We start from the raw sequence: 24,038 nt of genomic DNA on the forward strand, positions 1-24,038 counted from the left end.
AACAATCATATCGTAATTCCTATCCTCAAACCATCCAAACCTCGCAACAACGCACAATCGTATCGACCCATAGTATGAATTCCGGTACTCACCAAACTTTTTGAACAAACATTACAACATCGAATAAACTGGACCCTGGAAAAGCAACAATTCCCCCCCCCCCCAACACAAATGGGATTCAGGCTCAATCACGGCAGCCAAGATGCCGTATCCACTCTCACAGTAGCAATACAAAATAGTCAGATAACTAAGGACTATTGTTTTAGCCTGTTTACAGACATTGGGAAAGCCTATGATTCGGTTTACATCCCAATACTATGTAATGTATTAGATAAATTATCACTACATCCTTCCGTTGCTAATATTATCTGGAATTTATATAATGATCGAAATCTTGCATTTTGGTTCGATGATCGAGTTGACGGGGCCCGAAAAGTACGAACCGGAATACCACAGGGGTCCCCCCTCAGCCCCCTACTATTCAATATATATACCCACCACATCCACCAATTAGATCTCGCTGACTTTAAAGTATTACAATACGCCGACGATTTATGCTGTTATAAACAAACTTCTGATGCCACTCAAGGCATACTTGCTCTAAAAAAGGCTATTACTGTACTTCGGGATAACCTCTGGAGTATAGGACTAACCTTCTCATCCTCCAAATCAAAAATCCTAATTTTCAATCACCGACAACTTTTAACTTATCCAAAAAATATACCAAGTATCCAAAATATACCTCTTGTAGACTCCTATAAATATCTCGGAGTTTTTTTGACAGAAAACTAACGTGGAGACCCCACATTGAATACCTCAAAGTAAAAGGAAAAAAAACATTAACATATTACGAAGCATATCCACCACTAAGTGGGGGAGTCATCCATACATTATGCTCTTATTTTATAAAAATTGCTTTAGATCATTATACGATTACGCAGCCCCAGTATACGGTGGGGCAAACACAAAAACCCTGAACTCTTTAGATATATTACAACGACAGGCTTTACGAACGTGCCTCGGCCTAATGCCTTCCAGCCCAAACGTGAGTGTCTATCTCGAGAGTAATGAACAATCACTCACCCACAGACGAAAAAACTCACAGTACAATTTCTACTCAAAACATGGGCTATACACCCCCACCCTTTCAATAGAGAATTTGCCATACAAAGACAATGGGAGATAATAAAGCGTATAGATCACTCAACCCACCGATATTATTTCTTATACTGCTATTACATAGACACAGAGGCCTATCAGCTGTCATTTACCCACGACCACCCACTCATATACCAATTAAATATCCCCATAAAGCCAAATATAGATATCCATTACGTCGACCGTGGTGAACATGGAAAATATCAAGAAAGATGGCCGGAGTCGACATTAATATATACGGATGGATCAAAAGACGATACCGCAGTAGGTTCTGCATTTTATATCCCGTCCCAGAACATAATTAGACAATTTAAATTCAGTAGCGGCTCGTGCCTAAAACAACAGGTGAAGAAGTACATTTATAGGCAATGGAAAACAAATAGTAAGTGTCAGTGGGCCCCCCACAATTTAAAATGTCTTTTTTGCCTTCATCCGTCCATCTGGAAAATGGTGTCTGCAACAAATTACACACTAAGTCATTTACTGGGTTCATTGTACAAACCACAGCTCAACACATGAATACAACACACGATAGGAAATGCGAAACACACACGCGGAACAAGATCTCGCGAGAACGGAACAATTTTGCCACAACCACTGGATGCAATGTTTTCTGTCGACGAGAGAACTGCTGCACCTAGATGGCGACACCCGTTCAATTCCAACGCTAGGTGACTTCACCGTTGCCATGAAAACCGGCTAAAGTCTTCCGCAACCTGGCGGCGTCTGCTCTTGGCTTGTTTATGCTACGACGAACTCTTCACGTGCTTAGCGCCGAGCGGCGTATTATTTGAGTATTATCGTGTGCTTTCTGCTGGGATATAGTTTAATTTAACAAGCAAATGAAAAATGTCAATATTAATTTGAAAATTAGGTGAAAACATCTGCACTTGTTGCACTTGGCCAGCCGCCATTGTTTAAATTACATCCTGACGCGTCAATTTTTTCGGCGGAATGTTATGCAATATATAGAGCATTACTTCATATCCTCGCGTCGGGCCTTCCACAATATCTTATACTGACCGACGCCTTGAGCGTGCTCCAAACGTTGTCAAGAGCAGGCACTGCAGCCTATAAACTTACGATTTTCCCTTATCTTATTCGCCCGACCCTGTGGCCGAGTGGTTAGCACATCGCGCTGCGACGCCAAGGGTCCCGGGTTCGAATCCCGGTCGGGCTTGGTTGTTTGTGAATGTCCATTCATCAATTTCATCACTCATTCCCATCTTCGCAAATTAGCCAAGAGGCACAAAACGCGAAGTAAAATAAACTCAATCAAATCAAATCAAAATCAAACCTTATCTTATTCAAAGTGCAGCGTTACGGCTCCGAAAACGGGGACAAGAAGTGACCTTTACCTACATCAAGGCACATTCCAATCAAAACAAATCTCACGACTTCGTAGACATCTACGCAAAGCAAGCTCGGAAACTCGAACACGTAACCCCCTTACGCTTGCCTTACACAGACTTGCTCCCTCGCGTAAAAATGGAAATCCAACACGAATGGGATGAATGGTGTGCACACGAAATACAAAACACAACCACGCACATCGGCAGAAAACAACCTTGGTATCAATCTTTGAAAATGCCTCGGGCCGTGATTGTGTTCACCTTGAGAATGCGCACGGGTCACGTTCTGGTGAATCAACATTTGGCAAGAATACATGCGGTACCTATAACTTCCTGTCAATGCGGAGAACCCAGCCAAACAATAACGCATCTGTTTTTCCAATGCCCCTTACGACAAGCCCATCGGGAACAGTTGTATCAAACCCTACTTCGACTAGCTGTTCCATTTCCGGTGTCGATCCCAGCCCTGATAAGTCAGCCTAGAGCTCCCATCATGTGGACGCTCTATAGCATAGCTTCGCACGAAAACACAGCATCTCAATGTAAACAAAAACAATAAGGAAGATCACAGTGTAACATACCCAACAGGATACCCTCCCATACTGAAAATCACGAGTGAAAGTGAAAGTGTGTTGTGCAAGTGCCATAAGGAATAACGACTGAAGGAGACAAGAAGAAGGCGGATCAAATAAAACAGTCCCGATGGCTAGAAACCGCAAAGGATAGGCGGTGTGAGCCACGATAAAGCAAGCAAGCAAGCAAGTACGTTGAGTGTAAGCATAGGGCGCCTCCAGGATCGCTCAACATGGTAGCAAATGTTGACCTACTACGTCACACAGTTTTATGGCCTTTCCTGGATGCAGAGTTGAGAAGTAGCGACGTTCCAGCCGATAACAATCGAAAATCGCATTGCGTTGCCTTGTGGCGTCTGCAGCGAAAATGGCAGGACGTATTGGGCTGTTGAATACAGTGCCACTATTCATGGATTATGAATGGATGATGACATATATATATCGGATGCTATTTTCCCAATGAACATGTGTGGTTAATCTCGAAGTAAAGCATGAGTAGATCTAGATCTGTGACTAGAGATACAATTGGGGGGAAATTTGATATTCCTGATTTGAGAACTTTGGTTAGCTACAACAGATTCTCTGTGGTTACAATTTTCTTTCTCCGACCAAAATAATACGTAATGGCCATGGAGGAGTGACACTGAGTGTAGAAAGGTTGTGGCCAATTTTATTTAAGGATATACAGGGTGTTGCAAAATACCTGTTACAACGCTTGGGAGGTGATTCTACAAGTAAAAACAAGGAAAAAATGTCATGTGAAAAAATGTCGAAATCGGCACCGTTTTCGAGTGACAGGCGTGCGAAAATCGCCTCACACCATGTGTAAAGTACAATAACTCAAGAAGGAAGAAATATATCAATGTCGGAATAAAATAATACAAACAAAATCGTACCTGGTGAATACAATGGTGCATCAATTGAGGTCCAGTGTAAATTGCGCAAGGGGACTCTCAAAGAAAGTGGGGAATCCCCTGATGGAAAATACAAGAAATTTACTACTATCTTCTACATAATGTTGAGATCGGAATGTAGCCAGTAAAAAATGGCGACGTATGTCCACATGTCCCACTACTGCTGGGACACCGTCCCACACCCGGGAAATAGGAAAATAACTGCAAATCTCCTGTTGTACACGGTTCACATTGCGGTTCGAAGAAAAGAAACCAATTTGTCGCATGTCTCACTACTGCTGGGACACCATCCCAAATGGAAAAAAATACTGGAAAATCATAAAAAAAAGTTTTCAATCCCTTAATGTTGACACACTACTTTGCAGTACGAAAAACAAAAGTTAAACAATGGCCACATGTCGTTAGGCTGTACATATACTACAAGAGAGCTCCCCAAAGAAAGTGGGTAATCCTCGAAGGAATGAAGACGGAGAATGGCGAGAAAACGCACACAATGGCATGTAACATTTCCAGGCACAGCACATCTGGAAGGGATTCCACTGAGAAGCGCACAACCTCCGCACATGCAGATCGACGGTATGAAGTACAGCGATATCCAGCATCTTCACTCGTACCTTTCACTAAAGGACACTATGTGGTGCTGATAGGGGCTCACACAAACACCGGTATACTCAGAGACGTTGTTGAAAATGTCCGCCATTGACTTCAAGACAAAGATGGCATCGGCGAAGCACTGATTGTCTGGTACGTGCAAATACCTCTGGCATGTCACCAATTGTCCCAGCAGCGGCACTAACACGAGCAACGAGATCCTCAGCACTTTCCACAGGGGTTTCATACACGAGCCTTTTCATTTCTCCCCACACAAAGAAATCCAGTGGTGTGAGGTCGGGGGAACGAGGTGGCCACGGTAAAGGTCCACCCCTGCCAATCCAACGATCGCCGAAAATATCGTTGAGTAAGGCTCTGGCTCCCCGGTCGAAATGTGCGGGGGCGCCGTCGTGTTGAAACCAGATACGTTGTCTACCTGCCAGTGGCACGTTTTCCAAAAGTTCAGGTAATACGTCATGTAGAAACACCCGATAATTCCCACCACACAAAGTAGATGGCAAAATGTACGGGCCTATCAAGTGGTCACCTACTACGCCACACCACACATTCACTGCGAACCTATGTTGATGATGGCGCACAATGATTGCATGCGGATTGTCCATATCCCAGACGTGGCTGTTGTGGCTATTGAACATGCCGTCCCTGGTGAACATTGCCTCATCGGTCCACAAAACTATTGTTGGGAACTCTGGAATGGAAAGAGTTTGTTGCACGTACCATTGGCAGAAATCCATGCGTAGGGGAAAGTCCGTGGGCAGTATGTGGTGCACCTTATGCAATTTGTATGGGTGCAATCCCTCCTCTCGAAGAACGCGGAACACATTGCTATGGTGGGTTTGTTGAGTACGAGCAATGACACGTGTGCTGGTGTCAGGACGGTCTCGTATCGCGTCCAACACGTCCTCTTCAAATTGCACAGTGCGCACAGTGCGGGGTCTTCCACAATCCCACCTACGGGGTAGTAGAGATCCAGTTTCACGCAGTCGAGCATCAAGTCTTTGAAAGAGTGCATGTGCTGGTAATCGCCTATTGGGAAAACGTTCGTGATACAAACGACGTGCTTCACGGCTGTTTCGGTTTGCCTCTCCATAAACGAGATGCATATCAGCAAGCTCGTGGGTAGAGTACTCCACCATTGTCTTGTTCGAGAACTGCCCAGAAACAGGGGCACTTTCCCTCCGAGTGACGGATCACAACTACCGTGATTAGCACCCACGTAATGTCACACAGGTGTCCACGCAGTTGTTGCAAACCGAGAAAGAACACGGGAATACGTACTCTACGTACAGTATTCCTTAGCGCAATTCAACCATACACACACGCCAGACTAAACTCCACGCTGCGAGACGCAGAACAAGACAGGAAAAACAACGGTCGACTACAGTCTCTACGTAGTATCCACCAACACTAATACGTAACAGGTGACCTACACTCACAGCGCCTCTAGTGGAGCTTTCTGTACCAATTAGCTGAAATCAATCTGAGCGTAATTTGACGGCATAGCGTCATTTTCGAGTGAATTTCCTATTTCCCGAGTGTGGGACGGTGTCCCAGCAGTAGTGGGACATGTGGACATACGTCGTCATTTTTTACTGCCTACATTCCGATCTCAACATTATGTAGAAAATAGTAGTAAATTTCCTATATTTTCCATCGGGATTCCCCACTTTCTTTGAGAGTCACCTTGCGCAATTTACACTGGGCCTCAATTGCTGCACCATTGTATTCGTCAGGCACGATTTTGTTTGTATTCTTTTATTCCGACATTGATATCTTTCTTCCTTCTTGAGTTATTGTACTTTACGCATGGTGTGAGGCGATTTTCGCACGCCTGTCACTCGCAAACGGTGCCGATTTCGACATTTTTTCACATGACATTTTTTCCTCGTTTTTACTTGTCGAACCACCTCCCAAGCGTTGTAACAGGTATTTTGCAACACCCTGTATAAGTATGTTTAAATTAAAGATTATTTTCGTATAGGAGCGCAAGTTCGACACAATACTCTGCTTTTTTTGTGTGCGTGTGACCTTATTGGTTGTAAACCTTTGTTAAAACACTTATAACATACGCTACACTATAAGTGAAACAAAGATTAATTTCGAGAATGTGCTTTGAAATAAGATCATTATTCCTTAAATAGTTTCATACCATTGTTAATAGGCCCCCGTGGTGGGCATTAATGTTTGTGAGTGTCCTTTCATCAATTTCATCATATCATCACTCATTCCCATCTTTGCAAATTAACCAAAACTGGCACGAAAGCAAAGTAAAATAAAACAAATCAATCAATCTGCCATTGTTAATAGGACAATAATAAATATGATTTAAGAACAGTAATTTTGTTTTTTATCGTCGCTTTCCTGCCACTTTTGGCTAATCGCGAAGATGAGGACGGGTGATGATATGATGAAATTGATGAAAGGACACTCACACAGAACGCCCAGGCTGGGATTGAAACATGTGACCCTGGCGTGGTAGCCACGGAGGTCGGCTTACGAACAGAAATGTTAAACAGTGAGTATAAGTTGCAAAATGTGTGCAAAATTGTATAACGATGTTGTGTCCATAAGAAATCACGTTGTTTTCACGCAATAATGTTTGATATAGTTTAAATTATGAATTACTGATTATGCTTTCGTAGCTGCAAAAGAAAATGTAAATTAAAGCAATATAAATAAACAGGTACGAACTGGCGTTCATACATGAATATGCCACAATATGTTTAGTTGTCTTGGTGATTAACTTTGCATGATCATCGTTTAAGTTATTGTAATACCACCCTCCTTCCAATGGATTTTCAAATTTCACACTTCCTAAACGATGCATTTTTTGATATCACGCTTCCTTAAAAAGTATATATTTCACATAGGAAATAGCCTCGATACTTGTTGCCAATTTTTCTTGCAAAAAGAAGCTGGACACGTACTCGACATTCACAAATAACTTCCCGGAGTGATTAAAACAACGCGCTACGACGCCAGGGGTCCGATTCGAATCCCGGCCTGGGCATGCTGTTCCTTGTGAGTGTTCCTTCACCATATCATCACTCATCCTCATCTTCGCGATTAGCCAAAAGTGGCAAAAATTCAGAGTAAAATGAATTAAATCAATCAAATAACATCCATGTTTATACCGGAACTCGAATCCTGAACTTAGGTAGCGACATAAAAGGTGCTCTCGACTTCAAGCTGGACACGTGTTTGCAAGAGCATGCTCACCCGTTTTGCCAAAAAAACAACTTAATGTTCATTACTTGGGTTCATTACTTTTTTTTAACTGCGTTATTCGGTTGGAATTTTTTTTTAAATATACGTCAGGTGAAGCCAGTGCATAATTATCCGTTGACAGATGACTCATTCTCCGAGAATATAGTGGCGAAATAGTTATTACTATTTAAATCTATCGGATGCGCGACCTAGAGGTGCACTTGGGTTACATAATCAAACTTGCAAGTATATACTTTTCACTCCACGCATCTTGTTCCGCCGCGCCATGTTGCAAAGCAGACTACCACAGACTTGCAGACGACAGTTGACCGCAGGCAGCGAGAGAATTTTATGTTGAGTGAAGCTGCGGTCGCTCCTTCTCAACAACCAGGTAGCAAGCGCCTCCAGGGTTCTTGCTACTCAACAATGTTGGGTTGCTGAGTGATCCTGGAGGCGCCCATAGACGTCTATGGCATAGACATACTACAAGTGTACTACTGTGTTGTGTTGTCATAGACACTTTTTTGGGTTGAAAGCTGAAGAAGATAGACGACAACAAAACTGGCAAGGGTAGGTAGAATATTATGTACCATTGCGTATAGAAAACATGCACATAATTGAAGGGCTCTGGTGTAAAACGTAGGGTGACATTTTCATGATTTTGGAGTTACAAGTAAAATGTGCCATCTTTCAATTTTCGAGTGAAATTGCCATGTCATACAATTTGCATTGGACTCTGTGAAGCCTTCTGAAATGGGCAAAAATAGCACGAAAACAATGTATCTACATTGTAGCTTCTAATAACAGTTTTTCTTAAACTCAGAAATGACCAAAATGCCACTTACCATGTTTTACACCCGAGCCCTTCAATTGTTGCTCCGTTTACTGTTTTTGTGCAAACGGCCATATTTACTTTGTCATAGTTATTGAAAGAAGTCCCAGCAAGTACAGGTACTTCTGTGCGAAACACGAATTTTATTCATTTTAGGGTACCAGTTCATTATATCGGAGACACATTTTTTCATTCTTACAGAAGAAACTACATTAAATGTTAAGTATCACCGAAACGCCTGAAATTCCTTTATTTTCTTCTCTTCACGTTGGTACTTACGTATTCTGCATTCCTAAGGATTCTTGAAGGTGCCATTTCGTTTTTTTCACGGAAATAATCTATATTTTCGACATATGAAGTAAGTTTTGTTCGTTTCTTTTTCCCTTCAGTAACACGCTAAATGGCGGTCACAGTTTCACTACCGTAGTCGGCATGCAGTGTTTCCACCCCACTCCACCAAAAAATACCTACATAGCCCCACGAACCATTTCCGGTAAGGTTAGGTTAGGTAGGGTCACGTATAGGTTACAGTAGTTAAAAATTGGTTTCGAAAAAAGGTATGCGTAGCCCCACACACCATTCTCGCATAGCCCCACGAACCATTGACACATAGCCCCACAAACCATTTGCGGAAACATACCTTCTTCAGTTACAAAAACAGTGTTTGGAAACACTGACTGGGATTACGTCATCACACACAGGCTACATCCACCAGAAAGTAAATGGATGCAAGAGCTTTCGTGCATCGGTCACACATTTATATCGAAAAATAGACGATTTACCGGCAAAATTGAATGAAGGATGCGAGAAAACACTTCCCCGAACTTCCACAAATTCTAAAGAAACTGCATTTGGTAAGTAATTTCTCCTGTAAATTTGAAGAAATGCGTTTCGGGGATGCTTAAATTTTACCGAAACTACTTACGGAATTAAGTTTCTCTAAGGTTTCCAACATTCATCGAGGTATTTACTTGGTACTAGTTTACTATCCTTCGGACAGATTTCTTCATTTCTATAGAAGATTTTCCGTAATAAGTTCCTGTAGTATTGTCTAACATCGGGAAGGTGTTTTGTGTGAAATTCAGGTAAGTTTTCCGTATCCTGGAAACTGATTTCGGTACTTGTTTACTATCCTTCGGACACATTTATTTATTTTTACAGAAGAAACTACTTACCGTAATAAGTTCCTGTAGCATTGTCAAACATCGGGAAGGTGTTTTGTGTGATGTGGGAATGTTTCATAGCTGAAATTCATGTTGTTTGTTGAAAATTAATTCACAACAGAGAATAGCTAGCGCCACAAACCATTGGCACATGGATAGGTTAGTTCTGTTAGGTTAGGAAACATAGTTAAAATTTGGTGTCGTGTTAGTATCAGGATCTAGAATTTGGAAATAATTGCGAACCATTGACGCGTGGTTAGGTTAGTTCGTCTCAGGCAAGCGAAAAGGCCTATCAGAAAGACGTACTGGTAATGTGAAAAATTGCAATTAATTTCATCAAAACAAGGTTGATACACCTTCAGGAATGTTCCGCAAAGCAGATATGTAAGTACGAATGTCAAAAATTGACGAAACGAAAAAATTAGAGGTGTCCGAAGGATAGTAAATTTTTACCATTTTCTTTTATCGTGGAATTTATTTCACGGCAAAATCATGAATTTTTCCAGAGAAATATCTCACAGACGCACAAGTGCCATTGCTTTTGGTACCTGAACCGGATGCTGCATTCGTTTGATGACGTAACCCCCTGTCAGTGTTTCCAACCCCCGTTTTTTAAACTATGCTTGCCTAACCTTATCGGAAATGGTTCGTGGGGCTATCTGTCAGCTACTCATGCATAATGTACAATTTGCACATGTGACAAACACGATAGTAGGTATTTTTCGGTGAAGAAAGTTGGAACTTACGGAAATAAGTTTCTCTAAGGTTTCCAACGTTCGTCGAGGTATTTTCTTTCATCGTGGAACTTATTTCATGGCAAAATCATGTATTTTTCCAGAGAAATATCTCACCGACGCACAACTGCCATTGCTTTTGCTACCTGAACCGAATGCTGCATTAGTTTGATGACGTAACTCCCTGTCAGTGTTTCCAACCCCCCCTTTTTTAAACTATGCTTGCCTAACCTAACCTAACCTTATCGGAAATGGTTCGTGGGGCTATCCGTCAGCTACCCGTGCATAATTTACAATTTGCACACATGACAAACATGATAGTAGGTATTTTTCAGTGAAGAAAATTGGAAACACTGCATACCTACAATGCTAGTCAACCTCTGCCCACCATATTGTGTGTTATGGAAGCGAAGGAGGGAATAAAAATAAGTACTCTCTATGTGAAAAATTGTCTTTGTTTTCGTGTAAAAAGCATGAACTATGTTCCGCAATACACAATTAGTAAGTATGAATCATGCAAAACACAAAATATCCGATATAACGAACTGTTACCCATTTGAGCAACATATTTTGTGCATGTTTATGTTCGGTTCTTCATATTTCAGTGGGTTCAAGTTGTACAATTGTGTTTTTGGTACTACTTTACTATACCGGAGACACCTATCAATGATTTATTTTGCAATTTTTTACATTGATAACATACTATTCTGCGTTGCAGAACATTTCTTTAGGTGAAATAATGGATTTCTAACGAAAATAATGTCTATTTCTTACATACGATAGCCCCACGAACCATCACGGGGACGAGGTATGCCTACTAGGTTAGGTTAGGCCTGTTAGGTTAGGTTCCATTAGCACTCCTTTCGTTCAATTTAGCATATACGGACAACATCGGATTTACAAATTCCACGGCATCTTCCACACCCGGCAACAACTTCACGACACATCATGTTGTAGCAGCAGCAATAGCGTGTATTGTGCTCTCGTGCAGAAAGCAAATGGCGGCAGCAGCAATAGCGCGTCGGAAATAGATTTTCGTAGAAAACCACATGCATTCGCATTAAAATGGATCAAAACTACATTCCCGAACATCAACAACGTTACAGAAAATGATTTGCGTAAGTACTTTCTCCTGTAAATTTGAAGAAATCCGTCTCCGGTATAGTAAAGTGTTACCGTGTTTTTCATGTAAATGGTACATGTATATAATATATACTCCTTCCGTCCCAGATTTATTGTCCGGTACACCTTTGTTGGTTGTCTCATAATATTTGCCCGATATTCAAACTGTGACATTGGTGTATATAGAAGAAGAACATGAAACACGGGAATGAGTCATACAACTTTATTACTCAAGGATCAGTACAAATTGTGCTTTCCATCTGCCTCTTTGTCTGCCATTCCTGTTCTACCATTTTGGCATACAAGACTATAATTATGGGACAGAAGGAGTATATATATATAATATATACACTTTGATCTAGTCAAAACGGATTTCTTCATTTTTACAGAAGGAACTACTTACTCAAATCACTTTCTGTAGCATTGTTGAAGTTCTCGAATGTATTTTCTGTCATCGTTTCATCTTTTTTTAGCGATAATTCATGTTTATATGTATAAAAATATCGCAATTGCCGTTGCTTTCATGTACTTCCTCCACGAGAACCAGATGTTCCATGTGTTTGATGATGTAACCCCTTGTCACTGTTTCCAACCACCCGGTGTTTTTCTAAGAAGATGTCGTGACCCCAAGTTTTAGCTATGCTTGCCTAACCTAACCATACCATGAATGGTTTGTGGGGCTACCCGTGAATGGTTCATGGTGTTACCCATCAATGGTTATACAACTCCAAATTTTAGGTATTAGCATAATTTCGAACCCGGGAAAAAATAGAAAATTAATAATATGGAAGTAGGTATTTTTTGGTTTAGAAGGTTGGAAACACTGCATACCCACTCCAAATCGACAAAACACAAGCACGAAGCGTGATGATCCAGAACGCTTGCACCATATTGTGTGTCACGGAAGCGAAAAAAAGAACAACAATAATTACTCGTAATATGAAAAATTGAAATTATTTTCGTGAGAAATTGATAATTACACCTTATAGAATGTTCTGCAATGCAGAATAAGTAAGTAGCAATGTTATAAAGGACGAAATAAATGAGTTATAATAGGTGTTTTGACTAGATCAAATTAGTAATATATATATATATCTATTTCTCCTCACACCGAGGATGCTATGAAATTAGCGAAAATTTTGAATTTTTCTACTGTCCGGTGAGTGTTTCCTTTTACCTTCTTTGATTTTATATATATATATATATATATATATATATATATATATATATATATATATATATATATATATATATATATATATATATATATATATATATACACACACACACACACCGGTAGTGGATATGTAAGAAAAATGTGGAATTATAGTTCATGCATAAACAATCGCACAAGGTAATTGGACATAAAACTAGTCTTGTCACATGGAGGTACGTTTAAGATGCAAAGATGTATTTTATCATGTGGAATTGTGTTGCATGAGAATTTATGTTTGAAGATTGGCTGCTGTGGCCCAAGTTCCGATTATTTAATTCTGAATTAATCATGATGCACAGCCATTTTTGCTATTACTGCAGATTTACTTCAGGATGTTTTTTCACTTCTGAACACTCCTACATGATTCTTGTCTTGCAACCAACCATTTGCTTACTGTTGTTTTGGTTACAGACTGTTGCTACCATCTAGGTAGGTCACAATTGTGATATGAAGGAGTTTTTAGGTTAGTCAGCTATAGGGCTGACTAACCTAAAAATATATTCAAATATCGTCCCTAAATGCTTCATGGTTATGTCAGGTGGGCCAGGTGTAGAGCCCATAGAATTACAGTAATTTCCCTAAATGTTTTCAACATCTCATCATGTTGGTCGCAAGCATGACAACCCTTCTAGCCTTGTGTCAGCAGCAGTCTGTGCCTGTGGAATGACTTGTGGATGGGGACTGGGGATATTTGCATGTATTACATCTTACATTGTTTCTTCACTGATAAATATGACTTTTCAGAACCGCAAACAATGCTAATTACTTTCAGAAAGCTTCAAATTTACATTCACAATCATTTCCGCTATTCTTCCGTACTTTTTCTTTCTTTTGTGAATGAAAAATACATAATGTGCAAATGATTTCGTAAGGTACTTTTTAAGTCTTTCTTTTCATTGATAAATTGCACTTTTCAGAACTCCAACCAGCAACAATTATTTTTACCAAGGCTCAAATTAACCGTAACAATCATTTGTTCAATTCTGCAGTACTTCGTCTTCTCGAATAAAACTTGAAAAATCATTAAACATTCAAAACCATTACTGGCTGCTTTATTGCATGCAGTGCCTAATTTCAAATATGTAAAACTAAAAGGCCAAGATACAAATTGTTTCGCTCATTGCACATTTGTGTTGTACAGTCATGTTCAAAAAATCTGTCGCATGGATTTTTCTGTCCAACATCTTACGAAATTATGTTGGTAGCTCTGAAACAAGGAAGTGTTGTGAAATATACGATCCTCCAATCAGAGTGAAGTTCGATTCTGAGGAGCAGGAGGCGTGACTCACGGTCTTGTCCAGAGGAAGTTCAACCAATGCAGCATTTCCAAATATGAGATAACGTCCCCATTGGTTAAATATTGTTTCAATAATGCGAATCAGCAGAAAGATTGCGCAAAAGTTTACTTTGTCGTTTTAATGCTTTTAATCGTTTCAAATTAGTATTAAATTGTCCCAATTATAGTTCATGAGCTTAATATAATGTATTCATGTATGTGTTTGACAATCATATATCACTCATTAGAACAATTTTCACATTGTTTTCACTACGTGAGATGGCATTTCATTTACATTTACGATAAAATAGTGGTTTGGGTGTAATAACAGTTTTCATTAATTAATTTAGAGATGCATTTTTATTTGTTGAGTTAATGATTATGTTAATTTGTTCTTTCTCGCGAAAAGAGGGAACCACAGCTGAAAGAAAATACACAACTTGTATTATTGAGGTCAAGATTTCGTTTTAACATCACTTTTTGCACACATAGGCTAATCACGACTCGGGATACATTTAAATTGGAATCTGAAACATTATGCAACCTGACTGGAACTCTGAAAAGGACACACCGATTACAAGACGTCGATACATTACCACTTGGTCTGGCGAACGCCAATAATAATGAGGGGTTGTGGGAGTGGGAGAGGGGTGACGGAAAGTAGAAAATAAATAGTATTTTTGGGGGTATTTAATGTTATATTTATACACATACAAACCTAAGAAAATATTTATTTTGATACATGTGTGTGGGGGGTGGGGAAGGGGGAAAAGAGAGGGACAGAAAGATATTGGGAGAGATGGGACGAAGAGGTGGTTGTGGAAAATGTTTTATTTGACGTTCAGTAATAAAAACAATCAAATCAATGATGATTATCTTATAAATACCATATTTCATGTAAATTTGTTTTAAAAATGGGGGCGGGGAGCTGTTTGTTTTACGTTCAGTGCAGGATAACAAGTGGAGACACATAGTGGTTCGTATCTCACTTTAAACTGTAGGTCCAGGCCCCATTAGCCTATCTGTGTATAACGTGGATTTAGAATTCAGTAGAAAATAACGTCGATCTAGTATTTTGGATTTTAGATGCGTTGAGATCACAAAAATTTCCAATTCTTATAATAAGAAACCTGTCCTCATATTACCATTTTCAAAGAGAGAGAGTTAATTGTATAATCTTTTGTTGTTAGTTTCAAAGAAGACTAATTCAAATAGTAACAATGGGAACGAATGAAGCTTACCAAAATTTTTGCCACCCTGTGGATTTGAAACTACGACCATTAGAGTGACAACCCAGTGCAATAACCACTACCCCACGAGTTCGTTCCTTCTTACGGCATGATTATGAGTTAAGACCAATTCGTTCAATATGCATTAGAAATATAATCCCCACCCTCCTCTTTATAAACAACACACCCAAACGCTCCGTTGTAGCAAATGAAATAAAGGTGGTATGAATGTCACAAAACATTTATGCAAAATCTACTATATTTACGATGCAATCGTTTTACATGGAGAGGCTACAGCTTTGAGAATTGAGGTTCTGGTTTGACTGTAATTGTAGGATACCCCATATCGATAAGCCAAGGCTCTAGTGTGCACCAGATTGGTTCATTTGTAGTGACGTGCTCAGGAATTTGTAAAGAGGTATGTGAATATAAAGATGTGTTAATGCTAATTTTTTAAACAGTGAACTCATAATTTAATATATCTCTGTCCATCTCATTATCCTACTTAGGAACTAATTAGTATTGCAGGAGTCATACTGAAAAATCTCACGTGACAATGACGAGAAATTAGATTTACAGAAGGAACAGTTTTCATATTTTAAAACCTCGAAGGGCCTTGGGCTATCTCCTGACTGTCAGTCTCCCTTCCACAATCCTACATAGAGTTATCTTCAACTGGCAACGAGGTGACGTTGGTCAGCACGTCGAACCCTCAGCCGTTTTAGAAGATATCTGAAACCAGGTTACACCAGTCACTCGTAGCTCCCCAATTTCCTCACGATGGTGGGTTGCCACTGGTCCTATACAGATAACAGGCCGAGAGCCCAGGACGACTCGATTCCATGCCGTCCCGCTGCAGTCAGAATCCAAAGCACAGAGCCTTAGACCGCACCGTTACAGAGGAGGAGAGTTTTCATATTTTGTTTCTTATAAATGTCGACAATACATTAAATATATTACGCACCAAAAATTAGTGTAAAAATACCCGGTTCTATAAGAGATTCGAACCTTCGATCTTCACTCAACTAGGCCGCTATTTTTAACAATTTCCCATTTTCTCACTCAACAACCTTCGTTGAACGTTGTCTTAAGAGTCGTTAGCAACCTTGTAAACCTTATTAACCTATCTGCTGTCTATCACAAATGTATTTTACAACCTGGAGTACATTTTGATGTCTGCAATTTAGAACTTGACTTTCGTGGTAAGTAATTCTCTACCGTCTACTATAATAAATAAATCAAAATCTACATGTCTCATATTTTGTAAATGCGAAATGTCATTGTTAAATGTTAGAAACTATTTCTTATTCCACCGTTAGTTTCCAAGGTCAGGTGAACCCTTATCAGTTACATTGGAAGCCTGTGAACATGTTACTTCATACGTCATGGTACTGTGGTGGATTTCTTCCCTTTCCCCTTTTACCTTGAACGGAAGTTATCCCCGACTGGGCACGACGAATCAATCACAGAAAAGCAGACTGTCTATTAAATCGCATGCCATGTATTATTTTGAGCTCCTAGGTTTTGGAAAGTGAATTAAAAAAAAGTATGTAACATTAATTCATAATGGTTGACTTCTTTGGGTATTATTTCATGACTCTTTTCTACTTACTCCAATGAAATTTTTGTCTACTGTTTTCAGTACATCAATACCTGTTTTGAAACATCTACTGTGTTCAGATTTTCAACAAGATATAAATACAAAAGAATAATAAGGGGGTATGAAATTAATATTTACAGCCAAAATATTAAACATAACATATTATACACTATACTGAATAAATTAATTTCACTTGCAGTTTCTCTACTGTACTGGTTTCAGTAGATCAATAGGTGTTTTGAAACATCTATGTTAAGATTTTCTAAATTTGAATTACAATTTGTGTGCCTGAAAACTTAGGGTATTTTACACCCGTCACGCTATACAAGGTCCAGAACCTTATCATGACAAAAATAAAAGCGTGTCTGAAAACTAAAATATCCTTACCTGGGTTAAAAGCTGAGCCTGTAAAGCGACAGACAGTCAGCACAAACAAGGACAACACACACGCAGTCCTACAAAGACTATACTAACAGTAGGTCCAGTCACCAGAGCCTCGTTAGTCTGCAAAATGCAGTTCAGGGTGTACTACATGGAAGTGAGGTTGGTTTAAATTTTAAATAGATATAAAAACAAATTGTTAGTGAGGAGGAATAAAAAGTTATATTTACAGCTAACATGCTGGGCTAAACACACTACAAGGGTGTAAGGGATGACCTTCCACGAAGTATGTACACCCAATTGTTGCTTCCACGTAGTACACCCTGGACTTCAGTTTGCAGACAAACGAGGTTCTGGCGACTGGCCCCATGGCCAGTATAATTTTCTGTGTTGTCCTGTGTTTGGTCCTTGTGGGTGCTGAGTGCCTCTTTACAGCCTCAGCTTTTAACCGAATTCAGAATATTTTAATATTTTAGTTACAACACGACGTTACAGTTATGTTATTTTAGTTCTGATAAGGGGCTGGACCCCGCATAAAGTGACAGGTGCACCCAAAATTTTGAATTCAAATTGAAATTTAAACACACTACATGCAGTATTACATGTAGTACTGAAGAGAATATTTCACTTGTAGTTCCTCAACTGTAATTACACATTAGGCCTACTGAAAGTGTTCAGTAGGAAATCATTGATTTTGAGTAGATTTCCGAGAGACACAGTAGAGTACTACAATTGATAACAGTAGATTCTGTCTACTGTACAGTAGAAATTACGTAGGTTTATAATGACGATGAGAATGAAACAGAGGTAAAAACTATGATAATGAAATGCAGAAGCGACCTGGAGCAAACGGGAACGTAGAATGTCTCGCAGCGAGATGCAAGAGTTGATCAAGCGATTGTAGCATCAAATTTAGCTTAGAGCTATTTCTACATGAGCTCAACATACAAGTTACATACAATGAGAGAATTGAATTGAGTTTACATCTCACGTGATATGAATCGAAACTATTGTTGCACCTTGAACTGTGAAGTGAATCAATATTCAATTCGATTAACTAGTGAATGGTGATGTGCTGAGATTTTGTAACGAGATGTGCCAAATGGCTGACAGTATAATAACTTATGGACACATTGATTTAATATATTTGAACAATCTTATAACGTACGATTTTGCATGAAATTTTATTACTTGAATCTACATCACTTCATTGCAAAGGCTACAAGGCATTTTATGGGTTGTAAAATTCTGTGTTCAATTCACCGTTCGGTTCACTCTGCGATTTTTATTTCTTATTAAACCGAAAAATTATTTATTGCATTTTACTTATTACGAAAATTCGTATATTATTTGCTTTTTGAAATATATTGTTTTTCATGATTTTTACAAGAATACAACTATGCATGGTGAACAAAAAATAATGTAATATAAATACTATTCACAAAAGGATGTCAATAGTATTTATTTGTTTTGTTTCTTGATAATTTTCCCTAAAATAAAAATGTATAACTTTCGCTGTACATGACATTTCGTCGAATATGACACATGGATCATTTTTATTCAAATCCTAGTAAAATGGTGAGAAATTCAAAAACATATTCTGAAACATTATTTTCAAAAATAACATTAAAAAATCATTAGAAAGGAGTGTTATTTTTTAAAAAACATATATAACATTTTTATTTCTTTCAATTATTAATTAAATACAATACTTAGTTGCTATATATAATAATAATAGGGGTAATCGAACAGAAGTCAAACTTATAATCTTCGGCGTGTAATACTGATAGTCTATCACCAAACCACTTTACCATCATAAAATAAATTGAAGTTTTTTCCTCGGAAATTACTGGCTAGTGCACGCTGTAACCTTGCCATACGAATATCTACCCTACCACTACAAGAAGCCACATCACAACCTCAATTCTCGAAGCTGTTGCCTCTCCATGTAAAACGATTGCATCGTAAATATAGTAGATTTTGCATAAATGTTTTGTGACATTCATACCACCTTTATTTCATTTGCTACAACGGAGCGTTTGGGTGTGTTGTTTGTAAAGAGGTGGGCGGGGATTATATTTCTAATGCATATTGAACGAATTGGTCTTAACTCATAATCATGCCGTAAGAAGGAATGAACTCGTGGGGTAGTGGTTATCGCACTGGGTTGTCACTCTAATGGTCGTGAGGGTGGCAAAAATTTTGGTAAGCTTCATTCGTTCCCATTGTTACTATTTGAATTAGTCTTCTTTGAAACTAACAACAAAAGATTATACAATTAACTCTCTCTCTTTCAAAATGGTAATATGAGGACAGGTTTCTTATTATAAGAATTGGAAATTTTTGTGGTCTCAACGCATCTAAAATCCAAAATACTAGATCGACGTTATTTTCTACTGAATTCTAAATCCACGTTATACACAGATAGGCTAATGGGGCCTGGACCTACAGTTTAAAGTGAGATACGAACCACTATGTGTCTCCACTTGTTATCCTGCACTGAACGTAAAACAAACAGCTCCCCGCCCCCATTTTTAAAACAAATTTACATGAAATATGGTATTTATAAGATAATCATCATTGATTTGATTGTTTTTATTACTGAATGTCAAATAAAACATTTTCCACAACCACCTCTTCGTCCCATCTCTCCCAATATCTTTCTGTCCCTCTCTTTTCCCCCTTCCCCACCCCCCACACACATGTATCAAAATAAATATTTTCTTAGGTTTGTATGTGTATAAATATAACATTAAATACCCCCAAAAATACTATTTATTTTCTACTTTCCGTCACCCCTCTCCCACTCCCACAACCCCTCATTATTATTGGCGTTCGCCAGACCAAGTGGTAATGTATCGACGTCTTGTAATCGGTGTGTCCTTTTCAGAGTTCCAGTCAGGTTGCATAATGTTTCAGATTCCAATTTAAATGTATCCCGAGTCGTGATTAGCCTATGTGTGCAAAAAGTGATGTTAAAACGAAATCTTGACCTCAATAATACAAGTTGTGTATTTTCTTTCAGCTGTGGTTCCCTCTTTTCGCGAGAAAGAACAAATTAACATAATCATTAACTCAACAAATAAAAATGCATCTCTAAATTAATTAATGAAAACTGTTATTACACCCAAACCACTATTTTATCGTAAATGTAAATGAAATGCCATCTCACGTAGTGAAAACAATGTGAAAATTGTTCTAATGAGTGATATATGATTGTCAAACACATACATGAATACATTATATTAAGCTCATGAACTATAATTGGGACAATTTAATACTAATTTGAAACGATTAAAAGCATTAAAACGACAAAGTAAACTTTTGCGCAATCTTTCTGCTGATTCGCATTATTGAAACAATATTAAACCAATGGGGACGTTATCTCATATTTGGATATGCTGCATTGGTTGAACTTCCTCTGGACAAGACCGTGAGTCACGCCTCCTGCTCCTCAGAATCGAACTTCACTCTGATTGGAGGATCGTATATTTCACAACACTTCCTTGTTTCAGAGCTACCAACATAATTTCGTAAGACGTTGGACTTATAAAAAATCCATGCGACAGATTTTTTGAACATGACTGTACCTAGAGTTGCAAGAAAGTCAACTTTTTTTTTTTTCGATAAAAGGACAAATTTTGGCTTTTTACCACTTGCAGCTAACATTGCACTTGAAGTTACTGTTATGAGTTTACAGGTTTGTAGTGACATATTTTACAAATTGCTAAAAAGAAGTGCATGATGTAACAGCCAAGAGACAGACATTGACCAATCCCAGTGGACACATATTGCATTATGGTTCAGATACAATTTTAACCCTAGCTTAGTGTGGTGAGGGGCCCACCACCTCTATTTTTTAGATTAAAAACTCTTTGAAAATAAATTACATTGTTTCCTAGAATGTTCCCAATATTTCTGTATTTTTTTTGTTCATAAAAACATAAATATAATGTAATTAGGAGGCAAAATGCACTTGGTGAGCATATCAGACACCATCTTTGAATGTGTCTCATTCGAGACTCATATCGGTGATAGTGTACAATTAGTTGGTAATGATGGTAATTATTGTAGTTATTATATTTAATAAACAACTGCACTTTTACAAACAAAGAAGCTAATTAAAAGAATATTATGGATTTTGTGAGTTTTAGTGAATGATAAAATATATGAGACACACTCATGCAATAATTGGTTATTATTTTCTATTAATGATAGTAATTTTTGTAATTATTATAACAAAAAACTGCACATGTATAATCAGCAAAGGAATCAGTGATTCAATATTAAAATGGTTTCTTGCATTTTAGTGATACAGAAAAGTGTGGGCCTGTGAGCCATCCTCCGGTATGTAAGTTTCTTGTACAGCACAGGTAGCCTAGGGGTATAAACCACATAAAACTAAAGGTGTAGTCCTGATGAGCACATCTGAACATGAAAATGGACTTAAAACAAGTTTTTAGATGTTTGTGTCTCAATTTAAATGTTGATGTCATAAAATATGAAACAAGGGTCAATATCAAAATATTCGATGTTTCAGGACAATTTTAAAATCTTTACTGTTCACAATACATATGCAGAAGTATACAAATTACATGAATGGAATGGAGCGTTGTGACGGAAGCGACATGTGGCTCTTGGAATCCAAACTTTAGAACTAAAGTAAATGCAACTTTTCGAACCGAAGCAACATAAGCTGCAAGTGCCGCTTGTCACTTGACCTGTACCATTTTCTCAGGGAACTTCCAGACTGAAGCAACAAGTGACGCGTATCACTTGGGAGCAGACCCTCAGTAATTCATTCAACCTTTCGAACTGAAGTGCGACAGGGAGCTAAACATGTTACTTGGACTATACTGTTTTCTCAATGATGTGCATCATGCTGCCTCGGTCTGTTGTTCTTGCATGCACAGTAAATGTTTTGCTTTATACTGAGACTTCAGTCTGGAAGCTCCTTCAATAGCATGCATCATGTAGCCTCAGTCTTGTTTGTGCATGCGTGGTGGATGCTTCCTTAGACTGAAGGGGCCCATGTCACTTCAACATGACACACTGTCATGTGTTGCTTCAGTCTGAATGTTCTCTATACTTAACTAGATTGTTAGCTACTTCATCCGAGATTAAGATTTGATTTAGCCTGTAAATCACAAGAGAACAAATTGCAAGTACAGTAATTGAAAAAAAGGCTTTTATATATATATATATATATAGAAGGTTCTTTCCATAATCATGAATGGGACCTCTGGAGTGCAATAATGTAATGCTGTTGCCTTGTAATAAGAAGGGGTTTGAGGTTCAATCCTCAGTGGAGGCAGAGTGCTTTGGAACTCATTTCAAACTGTAGGTAGAGCCCAGATTTCTTAAATAGATTTTCTTTGCCATTTGTGGCCAGTGTTATTTGCTTCTGCATCAGTTTTAGTGCCAATGTTTTTCAACTGCCGGGTCCGTTGCACCCAGGGGTTGAAGACTATAATTTAAATCTAATTTTATATTTTGCAGCAAGTCTATACATAATTGAACTATGATTATGCCATAGTTGATATACAGTATTGATATTAATTGAGGGGTGTATATTAACTTCCATATAAACTTTAAAGATCAGGAATAAATTTATGAATGACATTTTTGGGTTCAGGGCATTGACTTGTAAGAAATGAATTTACTGGGCTGTGGCCTCACGAAAGTTGAGCGGCCAAAATACATCACTAGTTTCCCCTTTGGCAAGGTTTACCTGCCATTTAACCAAATTATACATGATGTACTGGAAAGCCAGAATACAAATATATTATACTGAACACAAAATTTAAAGTAAAGAGATTTGATACTAGATTTTCAAAAGGCGGAGATTTATTTTCTTTTTTGCTTCATGTACATGTTTGTATAACAAATTCAAACATTGAAAATCATATCATACTATTAGGTTCTTTTAAAAACACATACAAAACTACTCTTAGTTATGTGAATATGTTTATACTACATAGATGTATTTTAATAACCCTACTAAAACATGAATATAACACTCGGAAAGAACAGCCCATTAAAAAAACTCAAGGTTTTTTTGTAAATACTGTTTGTCTGGCTACGAATTGCATATTGTAAATTGTATTTTATATTTAGAAATGAGTGTCTTATTTTTCAGTAGGGAGATAGACAAAAATCATGGAACAAGAAAAATACTGCCATCTCCTGTATTTTCATTGATTTGAGACACTTTTGTGAAAAAAGCCCAACCAAAAAAGCTGCGGAAAACAACTGCGTTATTTTTTCTCCAAAAAGCTGTTTTTTTTCTCGACCACTTCCAACTATAGTTGTACCACATATGAAAATATTATTGGTGAAGTGGTTACAGTTATTGTTTACCAAACTCTGTCCTCCTATAGTTGCATGCTGTTTTGACATTTGTTGCTACAAAAGTGTGTTTTTTCTTCTTACTTGTGCTAAGGTGAAAGGTGGAATGTATTTTCAACCATCCTTTTTTAGGTGGGTGATTGTTTGTAGATTAGGGAGTTAGGTTTAATTGCTTCTCCACAAGTATTTGGCAAGTAGAGGAAATTGCAACTTAGTAGGTGGACAGTTAAATTATGAGTGCCTCTGTATTGATGATTCTCTTCGGTATTTTTTAAAACTGATAACACTAGGGAACAAATTTCAACTTTTTTCTGTATCCTGG

This window comes from Lepisma saccharinum, chromosome 2 (assembly GCF_977018435.1).
Source record: "Lepisma saccharinum chromosome 2, izLepSacc3.1, whole genome shotgun sequence".
NCBI classification, from domain to species: Eukaryota; Metazoa; Arthropoda; class Insecta; order Zygentoma; family Lepismatidae; genus Lepisma; species Lepisma saccharinum.